Source organism: Pristiophorus japonicus, unplaced genomic scaffold (genome assembly GCF_044704955.1).
Source record: "Pristiophorus japonicus isolate sPriJap1 unplaced genomic scaffold, sPriJap1.hap1 HAP1_SCAFFOLD_787, whole genome shotgun sequence".
Classification (NCBI taxonomy): Eukaryota; Metazoa; Chordata; class Chondrichthyes; family Pristiophoridae; genus Pristiophorus; species Pristiophorus japonicus.
The window spans coordinates 46,763-65,431 of NW_027254704.1; the positions used below are offsets into that span (position 1 = coordinate 46,763).

Here is an 18,669-nt window from a genome sequence, read left to right on the forward strand (position 1 = left end):
ACTGCGTGTCAATGTTTAGCGTTCACAGGCGATTTGCAAGATCTGAATTTCCCGGCAGAGAATTCATGGAGTTTTTGATCGAACCGAGATTCACCATCACTAACGTTAAATCTCTCCTTGATTCGCGACTCTTATCTCTCTTCATCATATCACTGCTAAGGACTGAACCTGCTTTAATTTCACCTTGGCTCGGGGTCAGTGCGGCTCAATAGGACTTCGGCCCGTCTCCCTTTCACAACCCATCGGTGCCGAGAACAGAACGGGGAATTTTACTGACATGTTATGTTCTGAAACAGTTATAAACTCTCCAGTATATTTCACTGTGTCTTCAACACTGTGAGATCTAGCCTGGTGTGCAATCTTTGTGTCTTTATGAACAATTCAGCAGAACATTAAATGAACATATGGAACTACAATTGCTGATTGACACTGTACGGTTTGCCAACATTTAAGTACAGTGTGAGAACAATCACAATGATCATTATTCTTCCATGTACGTTCTTGCGCGGAATCACCCTAACAAACCGAGCTGGTCACAGCCCGGCTATCAGTCAATTCATTGCCAGTGCGGAAAAATGCACATTTTCAACTTAGCAACGTGCACAATACCGGAATCAGAGAGTGCCTGGATCGTGGGCAGTGATAAATTAACATGAGCATTAAGATTTTCAATATCATTATAAATTACATGAACACATCCGGAGCTCCGAGATGTGTTTGGGAGGCATTGCCCCGAAATGAGGACTGAGTGTGCGGGGCAATTCCTTCCGGGGTTTAAGTTTTCTTTCAAAAAGGTGTGAGAAAGTTTTGCTGCGTTTTCTGTCGAGCCGAAATAGCTCAGTTGGGAGAGCGTTAGACCGAAGATCTAAAGGTCCCTGGTTCAATCTCGAGTTTTGGCAATGTCTGGTGATTTTGCGTTTCCTTCATTTTAAGGGGAGCAGCCGGTTTGATATCGAGACAGTGCTTGAGGGATGGGCTGTTCAGTGTTTGCGCGATACTAATTTTCGACATGATTTTTTTTAGATTCAGCGCTCTTTTTCTGTTACTTTCTATTTATACTCTGCCCAGTTTTGTATATGAAGAGTGAACAATGTTTAAGCGATGCGATGTGTTCAATTCTTATGCAGTAACTCTATCACCCAGTGTGTGCCGGATACAAAATCATCTCAGTCTGGACTTTCACGCTGCCCGAGGGCATTTTGTTGCCGCTTAAATCGGTCGCTTAGGGCGTGGTATTAATAAAGCCAAGAGCGCGGGCCCGATCCCCGTATGGGCCATCCCAATTTTTCATAATTTTTATTCGGTTTTTAGTAACTTTTACAATCAAACCTTCATAACGAAACAAATCCACACGGAATCCCAAGGGATGGGAATTATTTTGAATAACAGCCAATGCTTCTTTGCCGAAGGTGTGCAGAGCACAACTTTCTGTTTATAACGTGTTTCTTGCTTTGCTGAGAACCGATGCACTGGAGACCTGTTCCCGTCAATGTTTAAAAGCAGAACAGACAGACAGAACGGTTCTGTCGCCCTTGATGGGCAAAAGGCTGCAGTTCTGGACAAAAACACCAAATGAAATGTTCACACGGTACCGAGAGTGAAAATTCCCGGGAAAAGGAGAGAATGAAATGGATTTCAGTGGATGCCTAGCCGCACTTAACGCTGTGATTGCGCGGAAATGTCTTTGGTGTTCTCCACAAAAACTGCCATTTGCTGCGAACAGTTTTCCCTGGCGCGAATGTGATGAGAATTTCGAAACAGCAAGGAGGAAAGACTGGGTTGGTCTGTTTGCTGGTACAGACATTTACAGCAGCTTCCCTGGTGGTCTAGTGGTTAGGATTCGGCGCTCTCACCGCCGCGGCCCGGGTTCGATTCCCGGTCAGGGAACATTGTATTTGCGGTGCTTGCAGCTCACCTCGCTGTTGTTGCCCCAATCATCAGCAGCGCGTCGTGAGACAACAGACACTTCTGTTTCAAAGTCTGCACTAAATGACAAGATCTCGCTCAACAAGTGGAACTACAATTGCTGAAAGACAACGTAAATTTTGCCAATCATGGCTTTCTTTCGTCTTCCAGGTACCTATTTGCGCCACATCACTCGAGCTTATCATCAATCAAAGCATTGCCACTGTGGAAATATTCAGCATTTTAAACTTTGCAAAGTGTGCAAGACTGGAATCAGGGAATGCCTGGACCATGGGCATTGATCACTTATCCTTGAGCATTCATTTGGCCTGGGCCCCTTCTATATTGCACATTGGCTCACTGCGTGTCAATGTTTAGCGTTCACAGGCGATTTGCAAGATCTGAATTTCCCGGCAGAGAATTCCTGGAATATTTGATCGAACCGAGATTCACCATCACTAACGTTAAATCTCTCCTTGATTCGCGACTCTTATCTCTCTTCATCATATCACTGCTAAGGACTGAACCTGCTTTAATTTCACCTTGGTCAGAGTCAGTGCAGCTCAATAGGACTTCGGCCCGTCTCCCTCCCTTCGGTGCCGAGAACAGAACGGGGAATTTTACTGACATGTTATTTTCTGAAACAGTTATAAACTCTCCAGTATATTTCACTGTGTCTTCAACACTGTGAGATCTAGCCTGGTGTGCAATCTTTGTGTCTTTATGAACAATTCAGCAGAACATTAAATGAACATATGGAACTACAATTGCTGATTGACACTGTACGGTTTGCCAACATTTAAGTGCAGTGTGATAACAATCACAATGATCATTATTCTTCCATGTACGTTCTTGCGCGGCATCACCCTAACAAATCGTGCTGATCACAGCCCGGCTATCAGTCAATTCATTGCCAGTGCGGAAATATGCACATTTTCAACTTAGCAACTTGCACAATACCGGAATCAGAGAGTGCCTGGATCGTGGGCAGTGATAAATTAACATGAGCATTAAGATTTTCAATATCATTATACATTACATGAACACATCCGGAGCTCCGAGATGTGTTTGGGAGCCATTGCCCCGAAATGAGGACTGAGTGTGCGGGGCAATTCCTTCCGGGGTTTAAGTTTTATTTCAAAAAGGTGTGAGAAAATTTTGCTTCGTTTTCTCTCGGGCCGAAGTAGCTCAGTTGGGAGAGCGTTAGACTGAAGATCTAAAGATCCCTGGTTCAATCCTGGGTTTCTGCAATATCTGGTGATTTTGCATTTCCTTCATTTTAAGGGTAGTCGCCAGTTTGATATCGAGACAGTGCTTGAGGGATGGGCTGTTCAGCGTTTGCGTGATACTAATTTTCGACATGAATTTTTTTAGATTCAGCGCTCTTTTTCTGTTACTTTCTATTTATACTCTGCCCAGTTTTGTATATGAAGAGTGAACAATGGTTAAGCGATGCGATGTGTTCAATTCTTATGCAGTAACTCTATCACCCAGTGTGTGCCGGATACAAAATCATCTCAGTCTGGGCTTTCACGCTGCCCGAGGGAATTTTGTTGCCGGTTAAATCGGTCGCTTAGGGCGTGGTATTAATAAAGCCAAGAGCGCGGGCCCGATCCCCGTATGGGCCATCCCAATTTTTCATAACTTTTATTCGGTTTTTAGTAACTTTTACAATCAAACCTTCATAACGAAACAAATCCACACGGAATCCCAAGGGATGGGAATTATTTGGAATAACAGCCAATGCTTCTTTGCCGAAGGTGTGCAGAGCACAACTTTCTGTTTATAACGTGTTTCTTGCTTTGCTGAGAACCGATGCACTGGAGACCTGTTCCCGTCAATGTTTAAAAGCAGAACAGACAGACAGAACGGTTCTGTCGCCCTTGATGGGCAAAAGGCTGCAGTTCAGGACAAAAACACCAAATGAAATGTTCACACGGTACCGAGAGTGAAAATTCCCGGGAAAAGGAGAGAATGAAATGGATTTCAGTGGATGCCTAGCCGCACTTAACGCTGTGATTGCGCGGACATGTCTTTGGTGTTCTCCACAAAAACTGCCATTTGCTGCGAACAGTTTTCCCTGACGCGAATGTGATGAGAATTTCGAAACAGCAAGGAGGAAAGACTGGGTTGGTCTGTTTGCTGGCACAGACGTTTGTAGCAGCTTCCCTGGTGGTCTAGTGGTTAGGATTCGGCGCTCTCACCGCCGCGGCCCGGGTTCGATTCCCGGTCAGGGAACATTGTATTTGCGGTGCTTGCAGCTCACCTCGCTGTTGTTGCCCCAATCATCAGCAGCGCGTCGTGAGACAACAGACACTTCTGTTTTAAAGTCTGCACTAAATGACAAGATCTCGCTTCACAAGTGGAACTACAATTGCTGAAAGACAACGTAAATTTTGCCAATCATGGCTTTCTTTCATCATTCGAGCTTATCATCAATCAAAGCATTGCCACTGTGGAAATATTCAGCATTTTAAACTTTGCAAAGTGTGCAAGACTGGAATCAGGGAATGCCTGGACCATGGGCACTGATCACTTATCCTTGAGCATTCATTTGGCCTGGGCCCCTTCTATATTGCACATTGGCTCACTGCGTATCAATGTTTAGCGTTCACAGGCGATTTGCAAGATCTGAATTTCCCGGCAGAGAATTCCTGGAGTTTTTGATCGAACCGAGATTCACCATCACTAACGTTAAATCTCTCCTTGATTCGCGACTCTTATCTCTCTTCATCATATCACTGCTAAGGACTGAACCTGCTTTAATTTCACCTTGGCTCGGGGTCAGTGCGGCTCAATAGGACTTCGGCCCGTCTCCCTTTCACAACCCATCGGTGCCGAGAACAGAACGGGGAATTTTACTGACATGTTATGTTCTGAAACAGTTATAAACTCTCCAGTATATTTCACGGTGTCTTCAACACTGTGAGATCTAGCCTGGTGTGCAATCTTTGTGTCTTTATGAACAATTCAGCAGAACATTAAATGAACATATGGAACTACAATTGCTGATTGACACTGTACGGTTTGCCAACATTTAAGTACAGTGTGAGAACAATCACAATGATCATTATTCTTCCATGTACGTTCTTGCGCGGCATCACCCTAACAAACCGAGCTGGTCACAGCCCGGCTATCAGTCAATTCATTGCCAGTGCGGAAAAATGCACATTTTCAACTTAGCAACTTGCACAATACCGGAATCAGAGAGTGCCTGGATCGTGGGCAGTGATAAATTAACATGAGCATTAAGATTTTCAATATCATTATACATTACATGAACACATCCGGAGCTCCGAGATGTGTTTGGGAGCCATTGCCCCGAAATGAGGACTGAGTGTGCGGGGCAATTCCTTCCGGGGTTTAAGTTTTATTTCAAAAAGGTGTGAGAAAATTTTGCTTCGTTTTCTCTCGGGCCGAAGTAGCTCAGTTGGGAGAGCGTTAGACTGAAGATCTAAAGATCCCTGGTTCAATCCTGGGTTTCTGCAATATCTGGTGATTTTGCATTTCCTTCATTTTAAGGGTAGTCGCCAGTTTGATATCGAGACAGTGCTTGAGGGATGGGCTGTTCAGCGTTTGCGTGATACTAATTTTCGACATGAATTTTTTTAGATTCAGCGCTCTTTTTCTGTTACTTTCTATTCATACTCTGCCCAGTTTTGTATATGAAGAGTGAACAATGGTTAAGCGATGCGATGTGTTCAATTCTAATGCAGTAACTCTATCACCCAGTGTGTGCCGGATACAAAATCATCTCAGTCTGGACTTTCACGCTGCCCGAGGGAATTTTGTTGCCGGTTAAATCGGTCGCTTAGGGCGTGGTATTAATAAAGCCAAGAGCGCGGGCCCGATCCCCGTATGGGCCATCCCAATTTTTCATAACTTTTATTCGGTTTTTAGTAACTTTTACAATCAAACCTTCATAACGAAACAAATCCACACGGAATCCCAAGGGATGGGAATTATTTGGAATAACAGCCAATGCTTCTTTGCCGAAGGTGTGCAGAGCACAACTTTCTGTTTATAACGTGTTTCTTGCTTTGCTGAGAACCGATGCACTGGAGACCTGTTCCCGTCAATGTTTAAAAGCAGAACAGACAGACAGAACGGTTCTGTCGCCCTTGATGGGCAAAAGGCTGCAGTTCAGGACAAAAACACCAAATGAAATGTTCACACGGTACCGAGAGTGAAAATTCCCGGGAAAAGGAGAGAATGAAATGGATTTCAGTGGATGCCTAGCCGCACTTAACGCTGTGATTGCGCGGACATGTCTTTGGTGATCTCCACAAAAACTGCCATTTGCTGCGAACAGTTTTCCCTGGCGCGAATGTGATGAGAATTTCGAAACAGCAAGGAGGAAAGACTGGGTTGGTCTGTATTGCTGGCACAGACGTTTGCAGCAGCTTCCCTGGTGGTCTAGTGGTTAGGATTCGGCGCTCTCACCGCCGCGGCCCGGGTTCGATTCCCGGTCAGGGAACATTGTATTTGCGGTGCTTGCAGCTCACCTCGCTGTTGTTGCCCCAATCATCAGCAGCGCGTCGTGAGACAACAGACACTTCTGTTTTAAAGTCTGCACTAAATGACAAGATCTCGCTTCACAAGTGGAACTACAATTGCTGAAAGACAACGTAAATTTTGCCAATCATGGCTTTCTTTCATCTTCCAGGTACCTATTTGCGCCACATCACTCGAGCTTATCATCAATCAAAGCATTGCCACTGTGGAAATATTCAGCATTTTAAACTTTGCAAAGTGTGCAAGACTGGAATCAGGGAATGCCTGGACCATGGGCACTGATAACTTATCCTTGAGCATTCATTTGGCCTGGGCCCCTTCTATATTGCACATTGGCTCACTGCGTGTCAATGTTTAGCGTTCACAGGCGATTTGCAAGATCTGAATTTCCCGGCAGAGAATTCCTGGAGTATTTGATCGAACCGAGATTCACCATCACTAACGTTAAATCTCTCCTTGATTCGCGACTCTTATCTCTCTTCATCATATCACTGCTAAGGACTGAACCTGCTTTAATTTCACCTTGGTTCGGGGTCAGTGCGGCTCAATAGGACGTCGGCCCGTCTCCCTTTCACAACCCATCGGTGCCGAGAACAGAACGGGGAATTTTACTGACATGTTATGTTCTGAAACAGTTATAAACTCTCCAGTATATTTCACTGTGTCTTCAACACTGTGAGATCTAGCCTTGTGTGCAATCTTTGTGTCTTTATGAACACTTGAGCAGAACATTAAATGAACATATGGAACTACAATTGCTGATTGACACTGTACGGTTTGCCAAAATTTAAGTGCAGTGTGAGAACAATCACAATGATCATTATTCTTCCATGTTCGTTCTTGCGCGGAATCACCCTAACAAATCGTGCTGATCACAGCCCGGCTATCAGTCAATTCATTGCCAGTTCGGAAAAATGCACATTTTCAACTTAGCAACTTGCACAATACCGGAATCAGAGAGTGCCTGGATCGTGGGCAGTGATAAATTAACATGAGCATTAAGATTTTCAATATCATTATACATTACATGAACACATCCGGAGCTCCGAGATGTGTTTGGGAGCCATTGCCCCGAAATGAGGACTGAGTGTGCGGGGCAATTCCTTCCGGGGTTTAAGTTTTCTTTCAAAAAGGTGTGAGAAAGTATTGCTTCGTTTTCTGTCGAGCTGAAATAGCTCAGTTGGGAGAGCGTTAGACTGAAGATCTAAAGCTCCCTGGTTGAATCCCGGGTTTCGGCAATATCTGGTCATTTTGCGTTTCCTTCATTTTAAGGGGAGTCGCTGGTTTGATATCGAGACAGTGCTTGAGGGATGGGCTGTTCAGCATTTGCGTGATACTAATTTTCGACATGATTTTTTTTAGATTCAGCGCTCTTTTTCTGTTACTTTCTATTTATACTCTGCCCAGTTTTGTATATGAAGAGTGAAAAATGTTTAAGGGATGCGATGTGTTCAATTCTTATGCAGTAACTCTATCACCCAGTGTGTGCCGGATACAAAATCATCTCAGGCTGGGCTTTCACGCAGCCCTAGGGCATTTTGTTGCCGGTTAAATCGGTCGTTTAGGGCGTGGTATTAATAAAGCCAAGACCGCGGGCCCGAGCCCCGTATGGGCCATCCCAATTTTTCATAATTTCTATTCGGTTTTTATTAACTTTTACAACAAATCTTCATAACGAAACATTTCCACAAGGAATCCCAAGGGATGGGAATTATTTGGAATAACAGCCATTGCTTCTTTGCCGACGGTGTGCAGAGCACAACTTTCTGTTTATAACGTGTTTCTTGCTTTGCTGAGAACCGATGAACTGGCGACCTGTTCCCGTCAATGTTTAAAAGCAGAACAGACAGACAGAACGGTTCTGTCGCCCTTGATGGGCAAAAGGCTGCAGTTCAGGACAAAAACACCAAATGAAATGTTCACACGGCACCGAGAGTGAAAATTCCCGGGAAAAGGAGAGAATGAAATGGATTTCAGTGGATGCCTAGCCGCACTTAACGCTGTGATTGCGCGGACATGTCTTTGGTGATCTCCACAAAAACTGCCATTTGCTGCGAACAGTTTTCCCTGGCGCGAATGTGATGAGAATTTCGAAACAGCAAGGAGGAAAGACTGGGTTGGTCTGTTTGCTGGCACAGATGTTTGCAGCAGCTTCCCTGGTGGTCTAGTGGTTAGGATTCGGCGCTCTCACCGCCGCGGCCCGGGTTCGATTCCCGGTCAGGAAATATTATATTTGCGGTGCTTGCAGCTCACCTCGCTGTTGTTGCCCCAATCATCAGCAGCGCGTCGTGAGACAACAGACGCTTCTGTTTCAAAGTCTGCACTAAATGACAAGATCTCGCTTCACAAGTCCAACTACAATTGCTGAAAGACAACGTAAATTTTGCCAATCATGGCTTTCTTTCATCTTCCAGGTACCTATTTGCGCCACATCACTCGAGCTTATCATCAATCAAAGCATTGCCACTGTGGAAATATTCAGCATTTTAAACTTTGCAAAGTGTGCAAGACTGGAATCAGGGAATGCCTGGACCATGGGCACTGATAACTTATCCTTGAGCATTCATTTGGCCTGGGCCCCTTCTATATTGCACATTGGCTCACTGCGTGTCAATGTTTAGCGTTCACAGGCGATTTGCAAGATCTGAATTTCCCGGCAGAGAATTCCTGGAGTATTTGATCGAACCGAGATTCACCATCACTAACGTTAAATCTCTCCTTGATTCGCGACTCTTATCTCTCTTCATCATATCACTGCTAAGGACTGAACCTGCTTTAATTTCACCTTGGCTCGGGGTCAGTGCGGCTCAATAGGACTTCGGCCCGTCTCCCTTTCACAACCCATCAGTGCCGAGAACAGAACGGGGAATTTTACTGACATGTTATGTTCTGAAACAGTTTAAAACTCTCCCGTATATTTCACTGTGTCTTCAACACTGTGAGATCTAGCCTGGTGTGCAATCTTTGTGTCTTTATGAACACTTTAGCAGAACATTAAATGAACATATGGAACTACAATTGCTGATTGACACTGTACGGTTTGCCAACATTTAAGTGCAGTGTGAGAACAATCACAATGATCATTATTCTTCCATGTACGTTCTTGCGCGGCATCACCCGAACAAACCGAGCTGGTCACAGCCCGGCTATCAGTCAATTCATTGCCAGTGCGGAAAAATGCACATTTTCAACTTAGCAACGTGCACAATAGCGGAATCAGAGAGTGCCTGGATCGTGGGCAGTGATAAATTAACATGAGCATTAAGATTTTCAATATCATTATACATTACATGAACACATCCGGAGCTCCGTGATGTTTTTGGGAGCCATTGCCCCGAAATGAGGACTGAGTGTGCGGGGCAATTCCTTCCGGGGTTTAAGTTTTCTTTCGAAAAGGTGTGAGAAAGTTTTGCTTTGTTTTCTGTCCGGCTGAAATAGCTCAGTTGGGAGAGCGTTAGACTGAAGATTTGAAGGTCCCTGGTTCAATCCCGGGTTTCTGCAATATCTGGTAATTTTGCGTTTCCTTCATTTTGAGGGGAGCAGCCGGTTTGATATTGAGACAGTGCTTGAGGGATGGGCTGTTCAGCGTTTGCGTGATACTAATTTTCGACATGATTTTTTTTAGATTCAGGGCTCTTTTTCTGTTACTTTCTATTTATACTCTGCCCAGTTTTGTATATGAAGAGTGAACAATGTTTAAGCGATGCGATGTGTTCAATTCTTATGCAGTAGCTCTATCACCCAGTGTGTGCCGGATACAAAATCATCTCAGGCTGGGCTTTCACGCAGCCCTAGGGCATTTTGTTGCCGGTTAAATCGGTCGCTTTGGGCGTGGTATTAATAAAGCCAAGAGCGCGGGCCCGATCCCCGTATGGGCCATCCCAATTTTTCATAATTTTTATTCAGTTTTTAGTAACTTTTACAATCAAATCTTCATAATGAAACAAATCCACACGGAATCCCAAGGGATGGGAATTATTTGGAATAACAGCCATTGCTTCTTTGCCGACGGTGTGCAGAGTACAACTTTCTGTTTATAACGTGTTTCTTGCTTTGCTGAGAACCGTTGAACTGGAGACCTGTTACCGTCAATGTTTAAAAGCAGAACAGACAGACAGAACGGTTCTGTCGCCCTTGATGGGCAAAAGGCTGCAGTTCAGGACAAAAACACCAAATGAAATGTTCACACGGTACCGAGAGTGTAAATTCCCGGGATAAGGAGAGAATGAAATGGATTTCAGTGGATGCCTAGCCGCACTTAACGCTGTGATTGCGCGGAAATGTCTTTGGTGTTCTCCACAAAAACTGCCATTTGCTGCGAACAGTTTTCCCTGGCGCGAATGTGATGAGAATTTCGAAACAGCAAGGAGGAAAGACTGGGTTGGTCTGTTTGCTGGTACAGACGTTTGCAGCAGCTTCCCTGGTGGTCTAGTGGTTAGGATTCGGCGCTCTCACCGCCGCGGCCCGGGTTCGATTCCCGGTCAGGAAATATTATATTTGCGGTGCTTGCAGCTCACCTCGCTGTTGTTGCCCCAATCATCAGCAGCGCGTCGTGAGACAACAGACGCTTCTGTTTCAAAGTCTGCACTAAATGACAAGATCTCGCTTCACAAGTCCAACTACAATTGCTGAAAGACAACGTAAATTTTGCCAATCATGGCTTTCTTTCATCTTCCAGGTACCTATTTGCGCCACATCACTCGAGCTTATCATCAATCAAAGCATTGCCACTGTGGAAATATTCAGCATTTTAAACTTTGCAAAGTGTGCAAGACTGGAATCAGGGAATGCCTGGACCATGGGCACTGATAACTTATCCTTGAGCATTCATTTGGCCTGGGCCCCTTCTATATTGCACATTGGCTCACTGCGTGTCAATGTTTAGCGTTCACAGGCGATTTGCAAGATCTGAATTTCCCGGCAGAGAATTCCTGGAGTATTTGATCGAACCGAGATTCACCATCACTAACGTTAAATCTCTCCTTGATTCGCGACTCTTATCTCTCTTCATCATATCACTGCTAAGGACTGAACCTGCTTTAATTTCACCTTGGCTCGGGGTCAGTGCGGCTCAATAGGACTTCGGCCCGTCTCCCTTTCACAACCCATCAGTGCCGAGAACAGAACGGGGAATTTTACTGACATGTTATGTTCTGAAACAGTTTAAAACTCTCCCGTATATTTCACTGTGTCTTCAACACTGTGAGATCTAGCCTGGTGTGCAATCTTTGTGTCTTTATGAACACTTTAGCAGAACATTAAATGAACATATGGAACTACAATTGCTGATTGACACTGTACGGTTTGCCAACATTTAAGTGCAGTGTGAGAACAATCACAATGATCATTATTCTTCCATGTACGTTCTTGCGCGGCATCACCCGAACAAACCGAGCTGGTCACAGCCCGGCTATCAGTCAATTCATTGCCAGTGCGGAAAAATGCACATTTTCAACTTAGCAACGTGCACAATAGCGGAATCAGAGAGTGCCTGGATCGTGGGCAGTGATAAATTAACATGAGCATTAAGATTTTCAATATCATTATACATTACATGAACACATCCGGAGCTCCGTGATGTTTTTGGGAGCCATTGCCCCGAAATGAGGACTGAGTGTGCGGGGCAATTCCTTCCGGGGTTTAAGTTTTCTTTCGAAAAGGTGTGAGAAAGTTTTGCTTTGTTTTCTGTCCGGCTGAAATAGCTCAGTTGGGAGAGCGTTAGACTGAAGATTTGAAGGTCCCTGGTTCAATCCCGGGTTTCTGCAATATCTGGTAATTTTGCGTTTCCTTCATTTTGAGGGGAGCAGCCGGTTTGATATTGAGACAGTGCTTGAGGGATGGGCTGTTCAGCGTTTGCGTGATACTAATTTTCGACATGATTTTTTTTAGATTCAGGGCTCTTTTTCTGTTACTTTCTATTTATACTCTGCCCAGTTTTGTATATGAAGAGTGAACAATGTTTAAGCGATGCGATGTGTTCAATTCTTATGCAGTAGCTCTATCACCCAGTGTGTGCCGGATACAAAATCATCTCAGGCTGGGCTTTCACGCAGCCCTAGGGCATTTTGTTGCCGGTTAAATCGGTCGCTTTGGGCGTGGTATTAATAAAGCCAAGAGCGCGGGCCCGATCCCCGTATGGGCCATCCCAATTTTTCATAATTTTTATTCAGTTTTTAGTAACTTTTACAATCAAATCTTCATAATGAAACAAATCCACACGGAATCCCAAGGGATGGGAATTATTTGGAATAACAGCCATTGCTTCTTTGCCGACGGTGTGCAGAGTACAACTTTCTGTTTATAACGTGTTTCTTGCTTTGCTGAGAACCGTTGAACTGGAGACCTGTTACCGTCAATGTTTAAAAGCAGAACAGACAGACAGAACGGTTCTGTCGCCCTTGATGGGCAAAAGGCTGCAGTTCAGGACAAAAACACCAAATGAAATGTTCACACGGTACCGAGAGTGTAAATTCCCGGGATAAGGAGAGAATGAAATGGATTTCAGTGGATGCCTAGCCGCACTTAACGCTGTGATTGCGCGGAAATGTCTTTGGTGTTCTCCACAAAAACTGCCATTTGCTGCGAACAGTTTTCCCTGGCGCGAATGTGATGAGAATTTCGAAACAGCAAGGAGGAAAGACTGGGTTGGTCTGTTTGCTGGTACAGACGTTTGCAGCAGCTTCCCTGGTGGTCTAGTGGTTAGGATTCGGCGCTCTCACCGCCGCGGCCCGGGTTCGATTCCCGGTCAGGGAACATTGTATTTGCGGTGCTTGCAGCTCACGTCGCTGTTGTTGCCCCAATCATCAGCAGCGCGTCGTGAGACAACAGACACTTCTGTTTTAAAGTCTGCACTAAATGACAAGAACTCGCTCAACAAGTGGAACTACAATTGCTGAAAGACAACGTAAATTTTGCCAATCATGGCTTTCTTTCGTCTTCCAGGTACCTATTTGCGCCACATCACTCGAGCTTATCATCAATCAAAGCATTGCCACTGTGGAAAGAATCAGCATTTTAAACTTTGCAAAGTGTGCAAGACTGGAATCAGGGAATGCCTGGACCATGGGCACTGATAACTTATCCTTGAGCATTCATTTGGCCTGGGCCCCTCCTATATTGCACATTGGCTCACTGCGTGTCAATGTTTAGCGTTCACAGGCGATTTCCAAGATCTGAATTTCCCGGCAGAGAATTCCTGGAGTATTTGATCGAACCGAGATTCACCATCACTAACGTTAAATCTCTCCTTGATTCGCGACTCTTATCTCTCTTCATCATATCACTGCTAAGGACTGAACCTGCTTTAATTTCACCTTGGCTCGGGGTCAGTGCGGCTCAATAGGACTTCGGCCCGTCTCCCTTTCACAACCCATCAGTGCCGAGAACAGAACGGGGAATTTTACTGACATGTTATGTTCTGAAACAGTTTAAAACTCTCCCGTATATTTCACTGTGTCTTCAACACTGTGAGATCTAGCCTGGTGTGCAATCTTTGTGTCTTTATGAACACTTTAGCAGAACATTAAATGAACATATGGAACTACAATTGCTGATTGACACTGTACGGTTTGCCAACATTTAAGTGCAGTGTGAGAACAATCACAATGATCATTATTCTTCCATGTACGTTCTTGCGCGGCATCACCCGAACAAACCGAGCTGGTCACAGCCCGGCTATCAGTCAATTCATTGCCAGTGCGGAAAAATGCACATTTTCAACTTAGCAACGTGCACAATAGCGGAATCAGAGAGTGCCTGGATCGTGGGCAGTGATAAATTAACATGAGCATTAAGATTTTCAATATCATTATACATTACATGAACACATCCGGAGCTCCGTGATGTTTTTGGGAGCCATTGCCCCGAAATGAGGACTGAGTGTGCGGGGCAATTCCTTCCGGGGTTTAAGTTTTCTTTCGAAAAGGTGTGAGAAAGTTTTGCTTTGTTTTCTGTCCGGCTGAAATAGCTCAGTTGGGAGAGCGTTAGACTGAAGATTTGAAGGTCCCTGGTTCAATCCCGGGTTTCTGCAATATCTGGTAATTTTGCGTTTCCTTCATTTTGAGGGGAGCAGCCGGTTTGATATTGAGACAGTGCTTGAGGGATGGGCTGTTCAGCGTTTGCGTGATACTAATTTTCGACATGATTTTTTTTAGATTCAGGGCTCTTTTTCTGTTACTTTCTATTTATACTCTGCCCAGTTTTGTATATGAAGAGTGAACAATGTTTAAGCGATGCGATGTGTTCAATTCTTATGCAGTAGCTCTATCACCCAGTGTGTGCCGGATACAAAATCATCTCAGGCTGGGCTTTCACGCAGCCCTAGGGCATTTTGTTGCCGGTTAAATCGGTCGCTTTGGGCGTGGTATTAATAAAGCCAAGAGCGCGGGCCCGATCCCCGTATGGGCCATCCCAATTTTTCATAATTTTTATTCAGTTTTTAGTAACTTTTACAATCAAATCTTCATAATGAAACAAATCCACACGGAATCCCAAGGGATGGGAATTATTTGGAATAACAGCCATTGCTTCTTTGCCGACGGTGTGCAGAGTACAACTTTCTGTTTATAACGTGTTTCTTGCTTTGCTGAGAACCGTTGAACTGGAGACCTGTTACCGTCAATGTTTAAAAGCAGAACAGACAGACAGAACGGTTCTGTCGCCCTTGATGGGCAAAAGGCTGCAGTTCAGGACAAAAACACCAAATGAAATGTTCACACGGTACCGAGAGTGTAAATTCCCGGGATAAGGAGAGAATGAAATGGATTTCAGTGGATACCTAGCCACACTTAACGCTGTGATTGCGCGGACATGTCTTTGGTGTTCTCCACAAAAACTGCCATTTGCTGCGAACAGTTTTCCCTGGCGCGAATGTGATGAGAATTTCGAAACAGCAAGGAGGAAAGACTGTGTTGGTCTGTTTGCTGGTACAGATGTTTACAGCAGCTTCCCTGGTGGTCTAGTGGTTAGGATTCGGCGCTCTCACCGCCGCGGCCCGGGTTCGATTCCCGGTCAGGGAACATTGTATTTGCGGTGCTTGCAGCTCACCTCGCTGTTGTTGCCCCAATCATCAGCAGCGCGTCGTGAGACAACAGACACTTCTGTTTTAAAGTCTGCACTAAATGACAAGATCTCGCTCAACAAGTGGAACTACAATTGCTGAAAGACAACGTAAATTTTGCCAATCATGGCTTTCTTTCATCACTCGAGCTTATCATCAATCAAAGCATTGCCACTGTGGAAATATTCAGCATTTTAAACTTTGCAAAGTGTGCAAGACTGGAATCAGGGAATGCCTGGACCATGGGCATTGATCACTTATCCTTGAGCATTCATTTGGCCTGGGCCCCTTCTATATTGCACATTGGCTCACTGCGTGTCAATGTTTAGCGTTCACAGGCGATTTGCAAGATCTGAATTTCCCGGCAGAGAATTCCTGGAGTTTTTGATCGAACCGAGATTCACCATCACTGACGTTAAATCTCTCCTTGATTCGCGACTCTTATCTCTCTTCATCATATCACTGCTAAGGACTGAACCTGCTTTAATTTCACCTTGGCTCGGGGTCAGTGCGGCTCAATAGGACTTCGGCCCGTCTCCCTTTCACAACCCATCGGTGCCGAGAACAGAACGGGGAATTTTACTGACATGTTATGTTCTGAAACAGTTATAAACTCTCCAGTATATTTCACTGTGTCTTCAACACTGTGAGATCTAGCCTGGTGTGCAATCTTTGTGTCTTTATGAACAATTCAGCAGAACATTAAATGAACATATGGAACTACAATTGCTGATTGACACTGTACGGTTTGCCAACATTTAAGTACAGTGTGAGAACAATCACAATGATCATTATTCTTCCATGTACGTTCTTGCGCGGCATCACCCTAACAAACCGAGCTGGTCACAGCCCGGCTATCAGTCAATTCATTGCCAGTGCGGAAAAATGCACATTTTCAACTTAGCAATGTGCACAATACCGGAATCAGAGAGTGCCTGGATCGTGGGCAGTGATAAATTAACATGAGCATTAAGATTTTCAATATCATTATACATTACATGAACACATCCGGAGCTCCGAGATGTGTTTGGGAGCCATTGCCCCGAAATGAGGACTGAGTGTGCGGGGCAATTCCTTCCGGGGTTTAAGTTTTATTTCAAAAAGGTGTGAGAAAATTTTGCTTCGTTTTCTCTCGGGCCGAAGTAGCTCAGTTGGGAGAGCGTTAGACTGAAGATCTAAAAATCCGTGGTTCAATCCTGGGTTTCTGCAATACCTGGTGATTTTGCATTTCCTTCATTTTAAGGGGAGTCGCCGGTTTGATATCGAGACAGTGCTTGAGGGATGGGCTGTTCAGCGTTTGCGTGATACTAATTTTCTACATGAATTTTTTTAGATTCAGCGCTCTTTTTCTGTTACTTTCTATTTATACTCTGCCCAGTTTTGTATATGAAGAGTGAACAATGTTTAAGCGATGCGATGTCTTCAATTCTTATGCAGTAACTCTATCACCCAGTGTGTGCCGGATACAAAATCATCTCAGTCTGGGCTTTCACGCTGCCCGAGGGAATTTTGTTGCCGGTTAAATCGGTCGCTTGGGGCGTGGTATTAATAAAGCCAAGAGCGCGGGCCCGATCCCCGTATGGGCCATCCCAATTTTTCATAACTTTTATTCGGTTTTTAGTAACTTTTACAATCAAACCTTCATAACGAAACAAATCCACACGGAATCCCAAGGGATGGGAATTATTTGGAATAACAGCCAATGCTTCTTTGCCGAAGGTGTGCAGAGCACAACTTTCTGTTTATAACGTGTTTCTTGCTTTGCTGAGAACCGATGCACTGGAGACCTGTTCCCGTCAATGTTTAAAAGCAGAACAGACAGACAGAACGGTTCTGTCGCCCTTGATGGGCAAAAGGCTGCAGTTGAGGACAAAAACACCAAATGAAATGTTCACACGGTACCGAGAGTGAAAATACTCGGAAAAGGGAGAGAATGAAATGGATTTCAGTGGATGCCTAGCCGCACTTAACGCTGTGATTGCGTGGACATGTCTTTGGTGTTCTCCACAAAAACTGCCATTTGCTGCGAACAGTTTTCCCTGGCGCGAATGTGATGAGAATTTCGAAATAGCAAGGAGGAAAGACTGGGTTGGTCTGTTTGCTGGCACAGACTTTTGCAGCAGCTTCCCTGGTGGTCTAGTGGTTAGGATTCGGCGCTCTCACCGCCGCGGCCCGGGTTCGATTCCCGGTCAGGGAACATTGTATTTGCGGTGCTTGCAGCTCACCTCGCTGTTGTTGCCCCAATCATCAGCAGCGCGTCGTGAGACAACAGACACTTCTGTTTTAAAGTCTGCACTAAATGACAAGATCTCGCTCAACAAGTGGAACTACAATTGCTGAAAGACAACGTAAATTTTGCCAATCATGGCTTTCTTTCATCTTCCAGGTACCTATTTGCGCCACATCACTCGAGCTTATCATCAATCAAAGCATTGCCACTGTGGAAATATTCAGCATTTTAAACTTTGCAAAGTGTGCAAGACTGGAATCAGGGAATGCCTGGACCATGGGCATTGATCACTTATCCTTGAGCATTCATTTGGCCTGGGCCCCTTCTATATTGCACATTGGCTCACTGCGTGTCAATGTTTAGCGTTCACAAGCGATTTGCAAGATCTGAATTTCCCGGCAGAGAATTCCTGGAGTTTTTGATCTAACCGAGATTCACCATCACTGACGTTAAATCTCTCCTTGATTCGCGACTCTTATCTCTCTTCATCATATCACTGCTAAGGACTGAACCTGCTTTAATTTCACCTTGGCTCGGGGTCAGTGCGGCTCAATAGGACTTCGGCCGGTCTCCCTTTCACAACCCATCGGTGCCGAGAACAGAACGGGGAATTTTACTGACATGTTATGTTCTGAAACAGTTATAAACTCTCCAGTATATTTCACTGTGTCTTCAACACTGTGAGGTCTAGCCTGGTGTGCAATCTTTGTGTATTTATGAACAATTCAGCAGAACATTAAATGAACATATGGAACTACAATTGCTGATTGACACTGTACGGTTTGCCAACATTTAAGTACAGTGTGAGAACAATCACAATGATCATTATTCTTCCATATACGTTCTTGCGCGACATCACCCTAACAAACCGAGCTGATCACAGCCCGGCTATCAGTCAATTCATTGCCATTGCGGAAAAATGCACATTTTCAACTTAGCAAAGTGCACAATACCGGAATCA

At 44.7% G+C, this 18,669-nt stretch overlaps 15 non-coding genes across 15 annotated transcripts; all 15 read left to right on the forward strand.

Moving 5' to 3' along the window:
• Positions 1–826: 826 nt before the first annotated feature.
• On the forward strand, positions 827–899 carry trnaf-gaa (transfer RNA phenylalanine (anticodon GAA)). Its single transcript has one exon. It is a non-coding gene; the product is annotated as a tRNA-Phe (tRNA).
• A 916-nt stretch (positions 900–1,815) lies between these two features.
• trnae-cuc (transfer RNA glutamic acid (anticodon CUC)) lies at positions 1,816–1,887 on the forward strand. The gene has a single exon. It is a non-coding gene; the product is annotated as a tRNA-Glu (tRNA).
• Positions 1,888–3,082: 1,195 nt separating this feature from the next.
• Positions 3,083–3,155, forward strand: trnaf-gaa (transfer RNA phenylalanine (anticodon GAA)). The gene has a single exon. It is a non-coding gene; the product is annotated as a tRNA-Phe (tRNA).
• A 916-nt stretch (positions 3,156–4,071) lies between these two features.
• On the forward strand, positions 4,072–4,143 carry trnae-cuc (transfer RNA glutamic acid (anticodon CUC)). The gene has a single exon. It is a non-coding gene; the product is annotated as a tRNA-Glu (tRNA).
• A 1,177-nt stretch (positions 4,144–5,320) lies between these two features.
• Positions 5,321–5,393, forward strand: trnaf-gaa (transfer RNA phenylalanine (anticodon GAA)). Its single transcript has one exon. It is a non-coding gene; the product is annotated as a tRNA-Phe (tRNA).
• Positions 5,394–6,310: 917 nt separating this feature from the next.
• trnae-cuc (transfer RNA glutamic acid (anticodon CUC)) lies at positions 6,311–6,382 on the forward strand. The gene has a single exon. It is a non-coding gene; the product is annotated as a tRNA-Glu (tRNA).
• A 1,203-nt stretch (positions 6,383–7,585) lies between these two features.
• On the forward strand, positions 7,586–7,658 carry trnaf-gaa (transfer RNA phenylalanine (anticodon GAA)). Its single transcript has one exon. It is a non-coding gene; the product is annotated as a tRNA-Phe (tRNA).
• Positions 7,659–8,573: 915 nt separating this feature from the next.
• trnae-cuc (transfer RNA glutamic acid (anticodon CUC)) lies at positions 8,574–8,645 on the forward strand. Its single transcript has one exon. It is a non-coding gene; the product is annotated as a tRNA-Glu (tRNA).
• A 1,203-nt stretch (positions 8,646–9,848) lies between these two features.
• Positions 9,849–9,921, forward strand: trnaf-gaa (transfer RNA phenylalanine (anticodon GAA)). The gene has a single exon. It is a non-coding gene; the product is annotated as a tRNA-Phe (tRNA).
• A 916-nt stretch (positions 9,922–10,837) lies between these two features.
• On the forward strand, positions 10,838–10,909 carry trnae-cuc (transfer RNA glutamic acid (anticodon CUC)). The gene has a single exon. It is a non-coding gene; the product is annotated as a tRNA-Glu (tRNA).
• A 1,203-nt stretch (positions 10,910–12,112) lies between these two features.
• On the forward strand, positions 12,113–12,185 carry trnaf-gaa (transfer RNA phenylalanine (anticodon GAA)). The gene has a single exon. It is a non-coding gene; the product is annotated as a tRNA-Phe (tRNA).
• A 916-nt stretch (positions 12,186–13,101) lies between these two features.
• On the forward strand, positions 13,102–13,173 carry trnae-cuc (transfer RNA glutamic acid (anticodon CUC)). The gene has a single exon. It is a non-coding gene; the product is annotated as a tRNA-Glu (tRNA).
• A 1,203-nt stretch (positions 13,174–14,376) lies between these two features.
• trnaf-gaa (transfer RNA phenylalanine (anticodon GAA)) lies at positions 14,377–14,449 on the forward strand. Its single transcript has one exon. It is a non-coding gene; the product is annotated as a tRNA-Phe (tRNA).
• Positions 14,450–15,365: 916 nt separating this feature from the next.
• trnae-cuc (transfer RNA glutamic acid (anticodon CUC)) lies at positions 15,366–15,437 on the forward strand. The gene has a single exon. It is a non-coding gene; the product is annotated as a tRNA-Glu (tRNA).
• A 2,166-nt stretch (positions 15,438–17,603) lies between these two features.
• On the forward strand, positions 17,604–17,675 carry trnae-cuc (transfer RNA glutamic acid (anticodon CUC)). Its single transcript has one exon. It is a non-coding gene; the product is annotated as a tRNA-Glu (tRNA).
• Positions 17,676–18,669: the final 994 nt, after the last annotated feature.